Source organism: Grammomys surdaster, unplaced genomic scaffold (genome assembly GCF_004785775.1).
Source record: "Grammomys surdaster isolate TR1022 unplaced genomic scaffold, NIH_TR_1.0 136, whole genome shotgun sequence".
Classification (NCBI taxonomy): domain Eukaryota; kingdom Metazoa; phylum Chordata; class Mammalia; order Rodentia; family Muridae; genus Grammomys; species Grammomys surdaster.
In genome coordinates, this window is record NW_021604594.1 from 2,991,855 (window position 1) to 3,009,077 (window position 17,223).

The following is a 17,223-nucleotide window of genomic DNA, read 5'->3' on the forward strand; positions in this document are numbered from 1 at the left end:
CATCTCATTGCAGGAAAACAAGTTATGAAGGCCTATTAGGAAAAGGACAATTTTGTGCTAGTTCCATGTCTTATGTACGATACTGAGCACTTTTGTTAGCTGCATTCATATTTATTTTTCTTCCTATACATGTACACAATAGCATATTCATAATGTTTGACCTAAATTACCTTTTATAACACTTTACAATTAACATGTACTGTACTAATGCATTCTCACAGATGTGCATGATTTCTCAATACATTGGATACTTAGACTATGTATAGCTGAACTGTGTATATCAGAGTTATGTAGTTAGATTATTTTATACTGATCAATAAGTAATATATTGAAGTGAAAAATAAAGAAAACACAATTGCTTGGGGGCTTTACTTTAGATTAAATATAGTGGGGTGAGAAAGATGGCTCAGCCAGGAATTAGGGAATACTGGTTGCTCTTCAGAGGACCTGGATGCAATTCCCAGCACCCACATGGTATCTCACAACCATCTCAAACTACAGTTGCATGGTGTCTGATGGCTTCTTCTATCATGGAACTGCCTGTTGCATATAAACAAGCAAAGAGAATACACATACACATCATAAAGTAATAAATTGTAATTATATTTAAAAGGATAAATATTGAGGTACAGATGAAGTTTAATGGCAGAAATCTTGCCTTGCCAGTGCAATAAGGTTCTGTGTTGATCTCTAATATCACTTATACAAAAAAAGGCTTATTTAAGTCTGTTCAATTAATTTATATAAAAATTTCAATAAAAAGGAATAATATACAGAAATAACTTTTGTTTATATTAAAATGAACTATATATGTAAAATATACACTAATACTTCAAAATGCTTCCAAAGAGCAGTCATGAATATAATGCAAACGATCCTGTATTAAATTTCACTTGTGTTCACTCTATATTTTCTATGTTGGAATAATATATACAGATAAAGGGTACAATTATTTTTAAAAATGTACATGCCCAGTATTCTGGTTTTGCCAGTTAGAAAATTATGGAAATTATTTCTTTTTGTAGTTAATATGTTTAAGTTAACATTGGAAGAATGGAAAGGTATTAGAGTCTATGTGTCTCAAGTAGTCAACGATATGGATGTCTTTTTTTTCTTCTCTCAGTAACTTATCTGTCTTGATAATGACTTTGACCTCCTGCTTTGAAAAACAAGTAGCAATCTCGTTACATGAGACTTTACGTGCAGACATCACACACTGCTTGATTCCCATACACATAAAATATGATGGCTCAAGCTTGGAGAACTTACCACATTTGTAGTTAGTTTTATACAGATGTATAGTATTTTAGACTCCATTAAATAACTTCCAAATTTTTAAACATCATAGTTATATCAAATTCATGGCATTATTTGTATTTAAAACATATGTTAAAAAATATAGCTTTATGAACACTAGAGAAAATATTTCACCAACTACTTCTTCCAATGAATATAAATATTTTTAAGTTTTAAGTTACATTTCAACATTAAGACTGGAAAATCCTTGTCAAATACAAGCAACAGTTAGCTGCAAAACAACTTTGAATTAAATAGAATTCAATGAGATAAATAAAAAAACAGCTTTCAAATGAGTGTTGCTCTGAAATCAAGGTGGCTAGACATACATAATTAGACTTAATGCTTTTAACACAGTTTTTATAATTCAATCAAATATTTTTTAGTATAAGTTTGACTAAGTAGGAAGTAGAAAATTGGCAGTCTTTCTAAGCTTTTAATGTTGCATGAGTCAAGATTAGTTTGGAATACAATAACTAAAACAATTTCAAAGTATCACAGCAAATGTAACAGCAAAATTTGAAAGTTGAATTTAATTAATTTAGTAAAGGCCATATCTTCATAGATCAATTTTTTTCTCCTGTTTCAAAATGTCAAATACAAATACAAAACTGTGTTGACTATAGTAATCATTCATTTGATACAATAGTTTTTTGTATACTAACATATTGCATGTCTATCTACATAACATATAAACTCAGCCAGAAAATAATGAATTGGGATGAATTTAAGATATACTAAGAATTATGGGGTAACAAATATGTTTACTTGCTTCTTGTGAGTTCTAGACTTAGGTGGATGTGAATGATTATAGTAGATAGAAAGACAGGTAGACAGATAGGTAGATGATAAATAGAATAATACGTAAGTAGATGAGATTGATAGATGATAGATAATCAACAGGTAAATAGATGATAGGTAGGTAGGTAGATAGATAGATAGATAGATGATAAAAAGACAGAAAGTAGAAAGGTTGACAGATGATAGATGCTTGATTCTCACTAATTTTAAATGAGAAAATTTTAAGATATTAGATAGTTTTGAAGCAGTCTTTGTAAACATTTAAGCAGCATTATCTGAAGAACTATTTGCTTTGCAGTAAAGTAATTTAAACTGCAACACTGAGTCTACAGTGTTCCTAAGATACAACTCAAATGTCGTTTACACTCGATAAATCCATGACTTGCTGCAATATAAAATTTAGCTAAGTAATCATATGAGTATGTTATACACTAATGAGCTATTTCAATTGAATAGATGTAAATGTGTATTAAGGGATCTATAAAAATGAAGAAGATGTTTGAAAAGGAAAGTTTAATGATTACTAAGAACCATTTTTGTTTATTAGGTAAATAGACTTATTAAAAATACCATTAATGTATGCTGCTGAAAAGACTGAAGTGGGAATATCCTATAGCACCCTAGTGAGATGAAAACATGGGCAAGGTTGACTTACTAAATTAGCTTTCAATAGCAATTCATTGAATTATACAGCCATTAAACTTAAGGACAATGGTAGAATTTCACTCTTCTTTAAGGCAGAATAAAGCTATCATGCACACATAGCATGTTTCCCTTATCTAACCATTCAGTGCTGTGCACTGAAGCATACTATGTCTTTAGTGAGCAGTGATATATTAGACACAACTATGCAGGTATCTTTATAGTAAGGGTGTTTCAGGTTTTTTAAAATGTAGTAGTAACTTTAATTTTTTTTTGAGAAACACACATTGATTTGTGAAAATGCTGGATTATTTTCATCTATAGGGGCACTAATAAAGTTTCTTCATTGTGCCTGTGCTTACTATAAATGTGTAACTTATTTGTCTGTCTGTCTGTCTGTTGGTTGGTTGGTTGGTTGGTTTTTACTTGACTATAGACATGCTAGCTAGGGTAAGGCAAAAAAAATCTTAGTCTAGTTTGGATTTACACTTCCCTGCTGGCTGAAGATCTTGAACATTTTTCTTGTAGTTATTTTTTATTTTGATTTCCTTTTTGTAAAGAGCTTGTTTTATTTTCCCATTTATTAACTGGATTATTTACTTATGGGTACTCATAGTTTACTCTCTTATGTATTCTTGATTATAATCCTTTGCTGGATGACCAGCTGGCAGAGGTCCTCCATTCTGTATCCTAGGTCTTCATACGCACTTGTTTTATTTTTTTCTGAGCAGCAACTTTAAAATTTAATGTGACACTACTTACTGATGTTTGACAATATTGTTTGAGCTACTCATGAAGTCAGTACCTAAGCTTATATCTTGAAGTACACCCCCTATATGTTCCTCTAGAATTCCCAAGACTTCAGGTCCTACATTAAGCTCTTTGAGGCATTTTTAGCTGATTTTTATGAGGATGAGAAGAAAAAAAATGTTTCAGCCTTCTGCATGTAAATACCCACTTTTCCTATTGTTCGTTATTAAATCCTGCCTTTAATCAAAATGATGTCAGTGTATTTAGTCATAAACACGATCACAACATTATCAAACCTACATCATGGGACAATCAACACAATTTATTGTGTGAAAAGGGAGATTTAGACTGGAATCAACATCAGGGGTAACTTTTATTCAATGTGAAAGGGAAGCTTAAATTACCTTCTCAATTTAAGAAGTGTGATTAAATCAAAATAAAACTATTTACTTCTGGTGTGTGACCTGAATAGAGTTGTTAATTCATCTGCAATCAAATTATGAGAAGAGCAAGTGGGTTATAAACAACTTAATGCAGATGTTCAACTAAGAATATAGCAATGATTTAAGCTACAATAATTTCCGAAAATAAAACTCTTGTTGAGATTTTAAAGTAACAATCTTATTTATGTAGATAACTTCAAGTCTGCAAATTATATTTTGAAATAGCAATAATTCTTCGCTTCCTTCCTTCCCACAGACTTTTATTAAAATTTCCAAAGAAATATAGTTTTAAAAGTAAATAAAATTCTTTCAAATGGATAATTGTAGTAGAAATAATAGATCCGTCAAAATGGTATATATATTACCATTAGATCCGACTGGATAAAGGTTGGAAACTTGATTTTTAAGTTTTATTTCTGAATAGAAATTGTGACTAATAAGGTAATCTGATTTGACTTTCCAGAGTTAAGAGAGGGCATGGGGAGACAGATTTTCCACAAAACTCTTACTTTTTTTCCATTTTTAAGTAGAATTATGAAAGAGGGGCAAATGTATATAAAGAGAGTTTTATAATGCCTAAAAAAATCACATTGCTGCCAGGTAATAAGTAACAAGGGTTTATAATCGGTGACAAGAAGTAAAGATGAAGGGTACTGTTGGCCTTGACTTGCTTTGAAGGGGCAGCTCAGACGTGATGATAATAATTTCAGTGGGAGATTAAAATTCAGAATTAAAACTATAATTCAGACTCAGAGAACAAACATTAAGCAGAGTATTGAGAATCCAGAGGAATAGGGGCAGGTAGGATTGAAGGAGTTTGAGGGGTCAAGGATACCACAAGAAAACCTACAGAATCAACTAACCTGGACTCATCGGGGCTCACAGAGACAGACTGCCAAACAGGGAGTCTGCATGGGAGTGACCTAGGTCCTTTACACATATCTTATAGTTGTGTTGCTTGGTGTCCTTGTGGGACTCCTAACATTGGGAGCAGAGGGTGTCTCTGTCTCTGTTGGTGGCTTTTGTGACCCTTTTATCCTACTAGGTTGTCTTGTCCAGCCTTAATAGGAGAGGAGGTACCTTGTCTAACTGCAACTTGAAATGCCATGAATGGTTGATATCTGTGAGAGGCCTGCCATTTCCTAAAGAGAAACAATGGATGAGTGGATGGAGGTGTGAAGAAGAAAGGGGAAATTAACTAATTATTTAAAATACAATTCAACTAAAACAACAAATGAAATTAAATGTAGAAATGAAATAAAGCATGGAGAACAAATTCTGGATGACACTAGGCAGCTTTACAAATTCCACTTAGTTTTTACACAGCTGACTATTAGCTATCAGATATACTAGCATCTGTGATGCCCTAGAAAAAAATAAAAGACTAAATAAGGGGTGGGGAATAACAAGCCATCAGCAAATTCTAGAGTCAATAAGCACCTGATGTGATGCTTTCAAAACATGGATCTGCTAGAAGGTCGAACGTCGAATCAGAAATTTGGTGATTTACAAGCTAAATATTCTATACATGTATAAGATCTTACCTAAAAAATAGGCTTATGTGCTGGAGTTGATATAACTGTGGACTCTTCTTAAGTTAATGATTGCCAATAATAGAAGTATAATTATTTTTATAAGTTGAGCTTTGCCTCAGCTCCTAAAAGAAGTTTTGAGAAAGAAGCATAAAAATCAGAAGTCATACACTGAGAAGCAAGAAAGTTTAAATATTTTTGAGAAAACAGCTAAATCAAGACAACTGAATATACTGTATATATACTTATTCAAGTGTTTGTTTAAACATATCTGCATATGGAAAGTAGAACAAAAGAGGGTACAAATACTCAATATACACAAAGTTTTACAATAACCATAGCAGTAAAGTATTTTAGAATAAATCTGAGATTTTTTTTGTATGTTTGTTTGTTAAAATTCAATAAAACCTGGTCAACGACACAGAAACAAGATTGAAAAACCTATTTGAAATAAAATAGGATGTTGGTCATAATAAAAACTGCAAAACCAATGTAACAATGTTTTAAAATAGTTAAAAAGCAAAATGGTCACTGATAAAAGTATAAAATGTAATACAAAAAAAATTATTCCATTGAAGGTAAAACCAAGAGAGCCAACAATAGCAAGTGATTAAACCATGTAATGTTTTAAAATGAAATATCAATAACACACAGAAAAGAGTCATGGTCATTTAGAGGACATTTAGAGCACATTTAAGTTTTTACAAACTTAGCTGTGAGTAAGATACAAATAATATAGGGGGGCATTAAAATCACTGTATAGGCCAGCACAAATCAATTGAATCAGAATCATAGCAATGATATCTTAAATAAAATTAAATTTTTTTATATATATATATATATATATATATAATCTAAGTATAATTATATATATACATACACACACACATATATACATATGGCTGAGAAAATTGTATATACATCAAATGAATTGACATTAACAGCTTCATATAGAAGCCATTGATGAGTGTGTTGTATCTCCACTATACAGCCAACTAAAAGTATTCTTTGCATTTCTTTTCCTACTTTTTTCTCACGTTGGCAAAATTATATTTTTAACATTCTCCATATTTCCCTTATATTCATGAATGTTCTTGTATAATTTCATGCCATCTGTATCTTGTAGGGACTTTGAAGCATGGATTAAGTATGAATTTCTTTATCTCCAATGAAGTCAACCCTTTATCTAAGCTCTCTCTTTTTCTTGATTTTTTTGAGAATCTTGACCTGATAATTGTCTCCTCTAAATCTAGTTTCATCATTTGTTTTCTAGTTAATAAATATTAATGAGCAATGAGAATATTTAGATATAAACATCAATACCTTTCTTTAAAATTCTTAGCTTTCATGCCACCATCCACCAGGCATCTCTTTTTTATCTAATTGCCTTCACAGTAACCACTCTGAGCTCTCAAGTATAACAGAGATGTATACTATTTCACTGATCTTGCTCTTCAAACTCCTGTAGCCTGTATGAAACCAATAAGCATTTATCTCCACATTCTTTCAAACAGCTCTTGGAATAAACAGAAAGGACTTCCAATCTAGCAAATTACTTACTCCATCTAGAGACTCTGACTTAGTTAAGCTATCAAGTTAATGCAAACGTTCTATTTATTAAAGCATCTTTTTTTGATGGAATTTTGTATTATATCTGTCTTTTGTCAATTCTCCCATGGCACTGATACTACATTTCCCACAGTCTCCATACTTTGATCTCAAATTCTGAAAGTCTGAATGCTCTAGACTTCATTTCTCTGGACATATATTCTGGTCCTGAAAATAAATAGATATATTTTATATATTGCATCTTGCATATACCATTTATTAATTAATATCCCAAGTATTTCTCCCACAGCATGAATAAAGAGCAAAGACCATTACTTTGATGAGTACCAGACCTGTTGGTCTTAAAATGCATCTTTAACCAAAATACATCTTGATTTAGAATTTTAGCATCTATCTCATTCTGTTGAAGCAGAAGACAAATTCGATTAGTTTGTTTTTGTTTTGTATTTTAACATCTTTTATTGCTATGTATTTGTTAACTCTCCAGTGGCTAGTCATCTGACTCAACGTCAAGCCCAGACTCTTTACAGTGTGTATAAAACTCTCCTGATATTATTAACTGCATTCTACTTCTAGTGCTAATTTCACTGTCACAGTAGATAAACAATCATGGCCACAGCTTGAGACTTTGTGTAATATGTTATCTCTCTATCAATGTCACAAAGTACCTGAGATAGCCAAATTATGAGGAGGAAAGATTCAATCTATAGATAATAAATCCTTTTGCTTTTGGATCTGTGATGAGGCAGCACATGTCAGGAGTACTAGATGGAGAAAGTTGCTCACCTCAAAGTATCTGCACACCAAAGGGAGGGTAAGGGGCTGTGTTATAATATCTACTTCAAAGCATGCCCCAGTTACCTATTGCTTTTTCTAGATTAATCCTCACAGGTTTATGACTTCTCCATAACACCAGGATTTGGAAAACAACTTTTTAATAATAGGTAAACCTTTTGAGTTTTTCAAATCACAGAATGATTTTTTTTGTCTCCGTTCTTCATGATATTCACATATGTCACAGCATAACTGTGCTGTATTTACTGTGTGTTTGTGTGTGTGTGTGTGTGTGTGTGCACATGTGTGTGTGTATATACGTGCGTGTAAAGAAACTGACTAAAATGGCATTTTACAACACTGTCCTCACTATGCTCATTTGTCCCTACCACTTTATTTACCTCATTTTACTTCAATATATAAATGCAACTTTAACTTAGGTATGTGGTCAAACTTGGTCATAGAGACTGGAGATCTTTCTCTTTTGCTTTCTCCCTGATATTTTAAGGTAAGGTCTCTCATTTAACCTGGAGCTCAACAAGTTATCAACCTGGTTGATCCATCAGCCGCAGACTCCTCTTGTCTCTCTCCAGATAGTGCTGTTGTTGCAGGTACATTCTGCTATGTTCAGCTCTTACTTGTTACTGACAACTCAGATTTTTATCCTTTTCTCCTCAAGGACTTTACCCACTGAGCCGTTTTCCCAATCTTCAAAGTTATCCATCTCTAAAATATTACATATTCCTTTTTCTATTTTGTTGAGTGTTTCTACATTCTTCCCTGCTATATTATAAATATTCTGTGGTCCTTTTCCTTTTCTTTTTATTATATTTATTTTATTTTTAAATTTAAGTTTTCTTTACTTTTGAGAACTTAATACATGTATACACCAACTATGGCCCTACGTTAGGCGCCAATTGTAGGGTTGTGTTTGCCTTCCACTCAGACACTGGGCATGGTCACATGGAGAGGCAGAATAAGGGGAGTTTGCTACTGCTGGGGCAAGTGATGGGCTGTAGGGAAGCCCTGAGATATCACGCTGTGGGTGGGAATGCTGGAGTTGGTACAGGGGTCCCGGGCCTGCAACAAGGCTGCCGCTGTGGGGTTCTCAGTTTCTTAGATGTCCCATGTGCCGCCTCTGGAAGTCATGGAAAAGCTGAGAATGGAACGGGAGTCTGTGGGCTGGGAACAGCTTCTAGCCTGGAGCTGGGGAACAAGGAGAGCTCCAGCTAGTCCTGGAGCCCTGGACCAGTGGTGAGGATTGGGGTGCCCACTGAATCTCCAGGTCTGAACCTGCTCTACCTTACCAAACTTCCTGGCATGGTTTTATATCCCACAGTTCTATTTAACCTCTTAATTTCTCTCCTCCAATTTCCCCCATATGCTCCCAACTTTACATCATTTCTTGTTTTGATAACCCGTTAGGTGCAACTAGAGCATGCCTGCCTATTTCTGTCCCCTCCAGTTCAGCTCCCTACTCTGATATTACACACAATCTTTGATATTTCCAATTTCCATTTCACCAATGTGTTCCCCTAATTGTGTAGAAGCTCTTTCTTGCCTTTTGATTTTAATTAACTTCAGTTACATTGGCTGCTTTCTAATTCTTAGTCTCTATTGATATTTATTCCCACCTTGATACACGTATTTCACAGTTAGAAGCCGATATTTCGGTATGAGACAATACCTATGGTATTTGTCTTGCCAAAACTGAGTTACTGAGCATAAAACAGTCATTTTCCTACAAATTTTATGATTTAATTTGTCTTTACAGCTAAATAAAATTCTAGTGTATATGACATATTTTCATTGTCTATTGATGGGATTCTAGATTTACAAGGAAATTTTCCCTTGCAAGAAAATGGATTCAATTCACAATAATTTTCATAGTGGCTGTACTAGCTTTCAACTCCACTAACATTGTGCAAGTGTTTCTTTTTACCCATATTTCATAACTGTGGTTTTGTCCTTTGTTTTCCTGGTGGTCATTGTTTTTCCAATGGTAAGCTGAACTCTCAATGTAGTTCATTCTCTGATGGCTAGAGACTTTGATCTATCTAAAATATATATTGAATAATTGTATTTTCTTTTATCAAAAATTATTTGTTCAGATCATCTGTGAATTTATTAACTACTTTGTTTCAATTATGTTTAATTTTTTCAATTCTTTTTTCCTTTAAATTGATTTATTTTTTTTGAAATTTCAAATATGTACAAAATTACATATTTCAAATATGTACAAAATTACATAAATTATATAGAGCCTCTATCAATTTTCATCATTTTTAATAGTCCACTCTATGTGGAGGAGAAATACCTTACATTCCATTATTCCATCATTGGAATAATCTATATGTGAAATGACTGTCTTGGTTATTTTCTATTGATGTGCAAATACACCATGGCCAAAGTAACTTTTTTAAAAAATATTTTATTGGGGCTTACACTACCAGAGTGTTAGAGACAATAACCATCATAGAAACATGGCAGGCAGGCAGGCATGTCCTGAAGAAGTAACTGAGACCTTGTTTGGCAATCTATAAGCAAAAGCAGAGAGGTATCTAATTGAGAGTAGTGTGGAATTTTGAAACCTAAAAGTTAATTCCCAGTAATATATCTATTCCAACAAGGTCATGCTTCCTAACACTTTCTAAACAATTTCATCATTTGGGCACCAAGCGTTAAAATGTGTAAGCCTAATGGGAAAATTTTCAATAGTTATATAACAAAAAAGTAATCTATTGGTTCAATTCAAATTTCATCAAAATTCCGATGAAATTCTTCACAGAAACTGAAAATGTTTTAACATTAAAATGTAAACACTGAAGATCACAGACATCCAAAGCAACTCTAGGCAGAAAGAGCAAAACTAAAGGTATTATGTTATTTGACCTCAAACTATACTACAGAGCCACAGGGTTGAAGATAACAGTACTGACACAAAGGCAGTTGTGTAGATCAATGGAACATAAAAGGACCCAGAGGTGAATTCACACATCTATACAAGCCCATCAAAAATGATCACTGGTCCATTTTTGTCCCGGTGTTTCTTTTAGACAGGAGCAATTTTGGGTCGAATGTTTTATAGGTGGGTTGTCATGCCGTACTTCCACTGAGGTTCCTATCTGACTAATGGAAGTCGTCTCTTCAGGTTCCATATTCCAACTTTTCTGGGCATTTTGTCTAAGGTCACTCACATTAAGTCCTGAGAGCCTCTTCCATCCCAAGTCTGTGACTTTCTAGAGATTCCCTCACCCCCAACCCCAGCAGCTGAATATTTCCATTTATTATCCTGGTCTTCGGGGACTTACTTTCTCCTGTCTCCCCGAAAACCTGATTCTGCCCCCTTTCCCCTCCCCTTCCCCTTTCCAGCCCAGGCCCCTCCCTTTCTCTGTCTCCCATGATTATTTTGATTCCCCTTCTAAGCAGGATTTAAGCATCATCACTTGAGCCTTCCTTCTTGTTTAACTTCTTAGAGTCTGTGGGATATATGATAGGTATTCTGTACTTTTTTGGCTAATAACCACTTATCTGTGAGTACATACCATGCATGACCTTTTAGATCTGGATGGCCTCACTCAGGAAAATATTTTCTAGTTCCATCCATTTGCCTTTAAAATTTGAGATCGATCCCATGGTTAGGCACCAATCCCCGATAATGCTATGTTTTACTTGCAGACAGGAGCCTAGAATGTCTGTTCTCTGAGAGGCTTTACCAGCAGCTCACTGAGACTAATGTAGATACTCACAACCAAGAATTGGAAAGAGGTCAAGAACTCCTATGGAAGAATTAGTGGAAGGATTGAAGGAACTGAAGGGGATGGCAAGTCCATAGGAAGACCAACAATGTCAATTAACATGGATCCCTGGGAGCTCCCAGGGACTGAGCCACCAACAGAAGATCATGCACTGGCTAATCCAAGGCCCTTGGCACATATATAGTAGAGGACTGCCTTGTTCGGCCTCAGTAGGAGAGGATATGCCTAATCATGGATAGACTTGATGCCTCAGAGAAGGGGGATACAGGATGATCACCTTCTCAGAGGTGAAGGGTAGAGGAGAAGAACACTTCGAAGATAGAACAGGAGGGTGAGCAGATTTCGGATGTAAATAATGAAATAATTGATTGAAAAAATTCTCTGTGCCTTTGTGTACTTTGATACCTTTGGACAATACTACGTGGGCAAGAAGTTGAAAATAGCTTTGAGGCACTTAGGTACTATGTGTTTATTCTTAGAGAATGCATTCTCAAACAGAAATGATCACATTCTAAGTCCGCACAAACTGAGTTTTGAAATATCAAGGAACATACTCAGAATAAGGATGTATTGTATACTCTGTTAGAATTCATGTGTATGCTTTTATTCCCCACCATTGGAAATGTTTGTTTTGTTTGTTTTCACAGTCCTGAAGATTAAACCAAGGCTTTGCATGTGGTAGATATGTGCTCTACTCTTGAGCTGTGTACCTAGCCCCTGCTTGTTTGTTTTACAGGCAAGGTTCTGGATCCGTTGTCTATTTGGAAATACCTATCTTTCATACAGTACAAAAAAATAATGTTATTGTTAAGTACACATAATAATTTTATGTATATTTCATGGTCTCCAAAGAAACAGTATAATGGCCTAGCCCTGACAAAGAATGAGTATTTTTAATTGAGTTCATAAAAAAACATATTTCTTATAAAGTAAAAAAAAAAACGAAAAGAAAAGAAAAGTACACTGCGGGGAAGAAAAGACAGGCTTTACAATAAATGGTGTTGGCAAAACCAGATACTCACCTGGGAGAAAGAAAGTAGGCCCATATCTTTTACACATCACAAAAATCAATTCAAACTATCAGATAACTGTATTTAAAACTATAAATATCTAAAGGATAACACAGAGAAACACTTCAGGATATAAAAATAGACAACACATTTAATAGTAAAACTCTAACAGCACAAGAATCAGCTCCAGGAGTTGATAAATGGGTACTAAATGAAATTAAGAAGCTTCTGCAGAGAAAAAGAGGTTTCTTTTATTTTGAAAGTCATGGTTCTCATGGGAGCAAGAACTGCATATGCTTCAGAATAAGCATTTTAGAAATTTGGAGTTAAGTATTGGTTATTGAAACAATGTTCAATTTAATTTTTCTTCCATGAGTTACCAATGATTTTTAATATTACATTTTATTTTCTTTTGTATTTAAGTGGTTTTATGGTTTTCCCCATTACTTGGAAAATATTGAATTTGTTACTTTTGCTTATGTGTGTCATTTCACAAGCCTTTTGTTTTTAGCGTAGTTGATGAAATTGGCAATTTAAAAAATAATTATGAGGCAAAAATTCTTTCAGAAATTTTTTTTTCCATGTGTGTAAAAACTTCACATAACATGAACAAATGTCATAAAATATTTTACATGAAAATAATCTTTACCAAAATATGTCTGAAACCTAGATTCTGAATCACTGAGTATGTCATTAAAATTGATTAATGTATTCTGGGATAAGATAATCTGATGATATATGAGCAAACATAGGACTTCTCACATAATATGAATGCATTTAACATCAATGGTACATTTTCAAAGTCAGATGTGGAAGCATGTGGCTGAAACCTAAGCACTAGTAAAGGGGAACAATCAAGAGGGTGCTCCCTGGTCAGAGGGTGCTCCCTGATCAGAGGGTGCTCCCTGATCAGATAGCCTGTCTTAAGTAATATGCTACGTGGTCAAGGAGGAACACTGTCTCAGCAAATGAGATGGAGAGATATTTGAAGAATACTTTCTTTTTTCTTTTTGAAAAATACTTTCTGATATCATCCTCTGACATCCTACAGACATGAATGTATATGCATGTATTAGTATTTATAAATACGTACATATTAAGTGTATCTATATCTGTGTAACTATTCAGTTACAAATTTTATGGTCAACTAGACTTTATGCTACCCTTCTTAACATTCTTAAAGTTCCATCAAATTTAAAACTCACAGTCCCAGGGATAAAATGAGAATTGCTATATTTATCTTTATAACAAGCTAAATTCTATCAAAGTTATCTGCCCCCTTATTGCACTAATAGTATATGGTATTTTTTTTGTATGTAGAGTCTCTAAATGAGTAAATAGTCATCTCTTCTAATTTCAAGTGATGTTGTGACAAATCAAATGCCTTCTAATTTGTATTTTGAAATTTAAAATGCCAAAATCCCATAAAATATTTTAGGGATCCCATTGTAAACATGCTCCAGTTGGATTTCTAAATTTCTAAATTTAATATGTTGAAATTTTAAAACTAATGTTCATATGTACTCATATTTTATATTAAAGCCCTCAATAACTCCCAAATTTTACTTTTCTTTTTAGATAAATATGATGACCAAGAGATTAAATGTTTACTGCAGACAGTTTGAAGAACATTAGTTCACTTCTTTCCTATATATTATTTTGTGAATTCTCCTACAGAACAGTATACACTGAAACTTGTTTTAATAACAAGTCAAAAATTTTATCTATGATTTCTACCAAAGCACTCCATTGAACAGACACTTACAAGTGTTGCTCTCTGTCAGAATGGAGAATCAAGTTTCTGACAATTTTTTAAGCATTAAGATAGAGGCTCAGATTGTTTCAGGATCTGACATTGTCTCATGCTCAACAATAAGAACAAGTATCTCTTCATCATTATTTTCTATTCTATTTTTATAAAAGGAGCTCACATCCAAATTCACAGAGATAATTTTAAAATCATGAGACTACAAATATCCCTCAATGCCTAGATTTAACAATTTTAATCATTTAATTATATGTATATAATTATAAATATATAATACATATACTTGAATGATCATGTTTTAATGGTACAGATAGCTGTAAGTCATAATTGATGTAGTATCTTTACTATTTTTATTATTTTAAAATCTAATTCATGACTACTATTTTACAAACTATATCAAATATGCATACATCCTAACATTTTGCTAATGATGTAGGTATATCAGTATATTTCTTGTGGATCTCATGATAGTTTAGTTTCTGCATGCTGCATCATTAATTTTTCAAAGATAACTTTCATTTTTTTATATAAAAAGTATAACTTACAAAAATTTGGGGTCATTTATAGTGGGTAGCTTATTTAAAATTTTATAATAGATGTATAATAATACATCTCTCTCTATTATATGTATATATTAGATGTATATATAATATATATAATAGATGTATAATAAATGCAAATATAAATGCTGCATTAGTTTTTCTCCTGTTGTTGTAATAAAGCACCAATTGAGAAAAAAATGGCTCACACTTTCAGGGAATGATTAGTGTCTATTAAGGAAGGAGCAAGATGGGTGGCTTCCTGAGAAAAAGGCTGAAAGATACAGCTTTAACTGCAAATAGCAAAAAAGAGGGAGATAAAATTGTGATGCAAGGTTATATAATATAAAAGAATCAGCCCCCAAAGAACTACTTCCTCCACCAGTGTGGTACCATCTAAACCACTCTAACCATCACCACAAACTTGAAACCAAGTATTCAAATATCAAAGCCTGTGCAAATATTTCTCATTCAATCTGTTACAAATGCATAAAGAAAGAAAAACATAGGGTCAGAGAAGGTGTCATTATTTAGTGATAGGTCAATATTAGAAAATAAGAAAGGTCTGTTTTTCCTTGTAAATATCAACTCAGCCAGAAGCTGTTTGGTCATCAATGGTGGCCTGCCTGCAAGATATGCTAGGATAATGTGATGCAAAGCGTGTGGGAGTAACAAACCAAGAAATGACTTGACTTAAGGCCTCTCTAACAGATGGAACACATACCCAACACTGTTTGGGTGACCAAGAACCAGAGACTAGATTGTCCAAACCCAGGTAATCCTGGTATCCTGGTAAGAGGGGGAGAGAGAGAGGAGAGAGAGAGAGAGAGAGAGAGAGAGAGAGAGAGAGAGAGAGAGAGAGAGAGAGAGAGAGAGAGATTATGATTCCTATGATAGTCTGCTATGTTTATACACACATAGATCAGTGCCTCATTCATCCATCGAAGCTTCCTCCAGCAGCATATGGGAACAAATGCAGAGACCTACAGTCAGATACTTTACAGAATATGGGTCACCTTGGAACCCTCAGACCTAAATTGGATGACTCCTGCAACTCCCCCACATCCCCTCAGGTCTCAGAGAACTTTGTGTAAGAGGCAGAAAGAACATAAAAGCCAAAGGGGTAGAGGACACTGAGGAAACAAAGCTTTCTAAATCAACATGAGCAAAGTTCACATAAACTCACAGAGAGCAAAGCAGCATGCCAGGGTTACACAGGTCTCCACCAAGTCTTTTGAATATATATTGTGGCTTCCAGTTTATGAACGAATGAATGAATGAATGAATCAATGAATGAATCAATGAATCAATGATCAAATTAATAAAATCCCTGACACGAGGATAAAGGTTAACAACTGACTGTCATTTATACCTTCTGGGAGAGGGAAAGGCAGTTTTCTTCAATAGAGTGACACTGGGCAGTCTAGGACAGGATTCACACTCACTAGTGACTGACCAACATAAAATGGACTATTTGTGTTTGTGTGCTCTTATTAGGTTGCAATTTGGTGCAGATTTGTTTGTTTGTTTGTTTGTTCATTTGTTTGTGGGTGTAGTTTAGGTTTCTTGGTTTTGTTGTTGTATTGGGTTTTTGTTTGTTGTTAGAGAAAGAATTTAAAGTTGGGTAGGTAGAGAGAGGGAGATCTGGAATAACTTAAGGGAAGTAAAGAAACATGATCAAAATACATTTAAATTTACATTGTTTTAAGTAGTAAAGATATATAACAAAAAGAAAATATTTACTAATAATTTTTCACTGTATAAATAATTTGATGCAAGAAAGTGTGTCTGTTTCCTAAGATGATTCTTAAGTTTAATGATTATAAATGACAGTACACTGCCTTAAGTTATTTCTCATTTTAAAAGGATACTGAATTTTAATTTCTTCCAACAATTTTCCCAATTAAAATATAACTTCCAATTAGTTTAATTTTAAAACAGTTCCTCTCGAAGCCTAGAGTTTCCTAGCTCCTAGTTGGCATGACAAAATAGTATGATTCTAACTTTTCATATCCTCCTATATTATGAATGTTCTAGATCTCCCAGAATGATTTCAATACTCTAATCTCATAAGTCTGAACCTGGGAAACTGGAATGTTGTATCACCTGCATAAGCGTTAGTACAATAATAAGTAGAGTCAAATAAGTAAATCGAAATGTACCCATGCTGCTAAAATGCTCATCATCTGTGATGAATTAATTGCTTTTGGCCATGCCAGCATGATTTCATAACAAGGACATTACGCTGAAATGTGAACGTTGAATCAGTAAAGACTGATGGATTTATTGATTTATTTAGGTCAGAAGTTTCTATGCAAATTAAAATATACAGTCTAAAAAT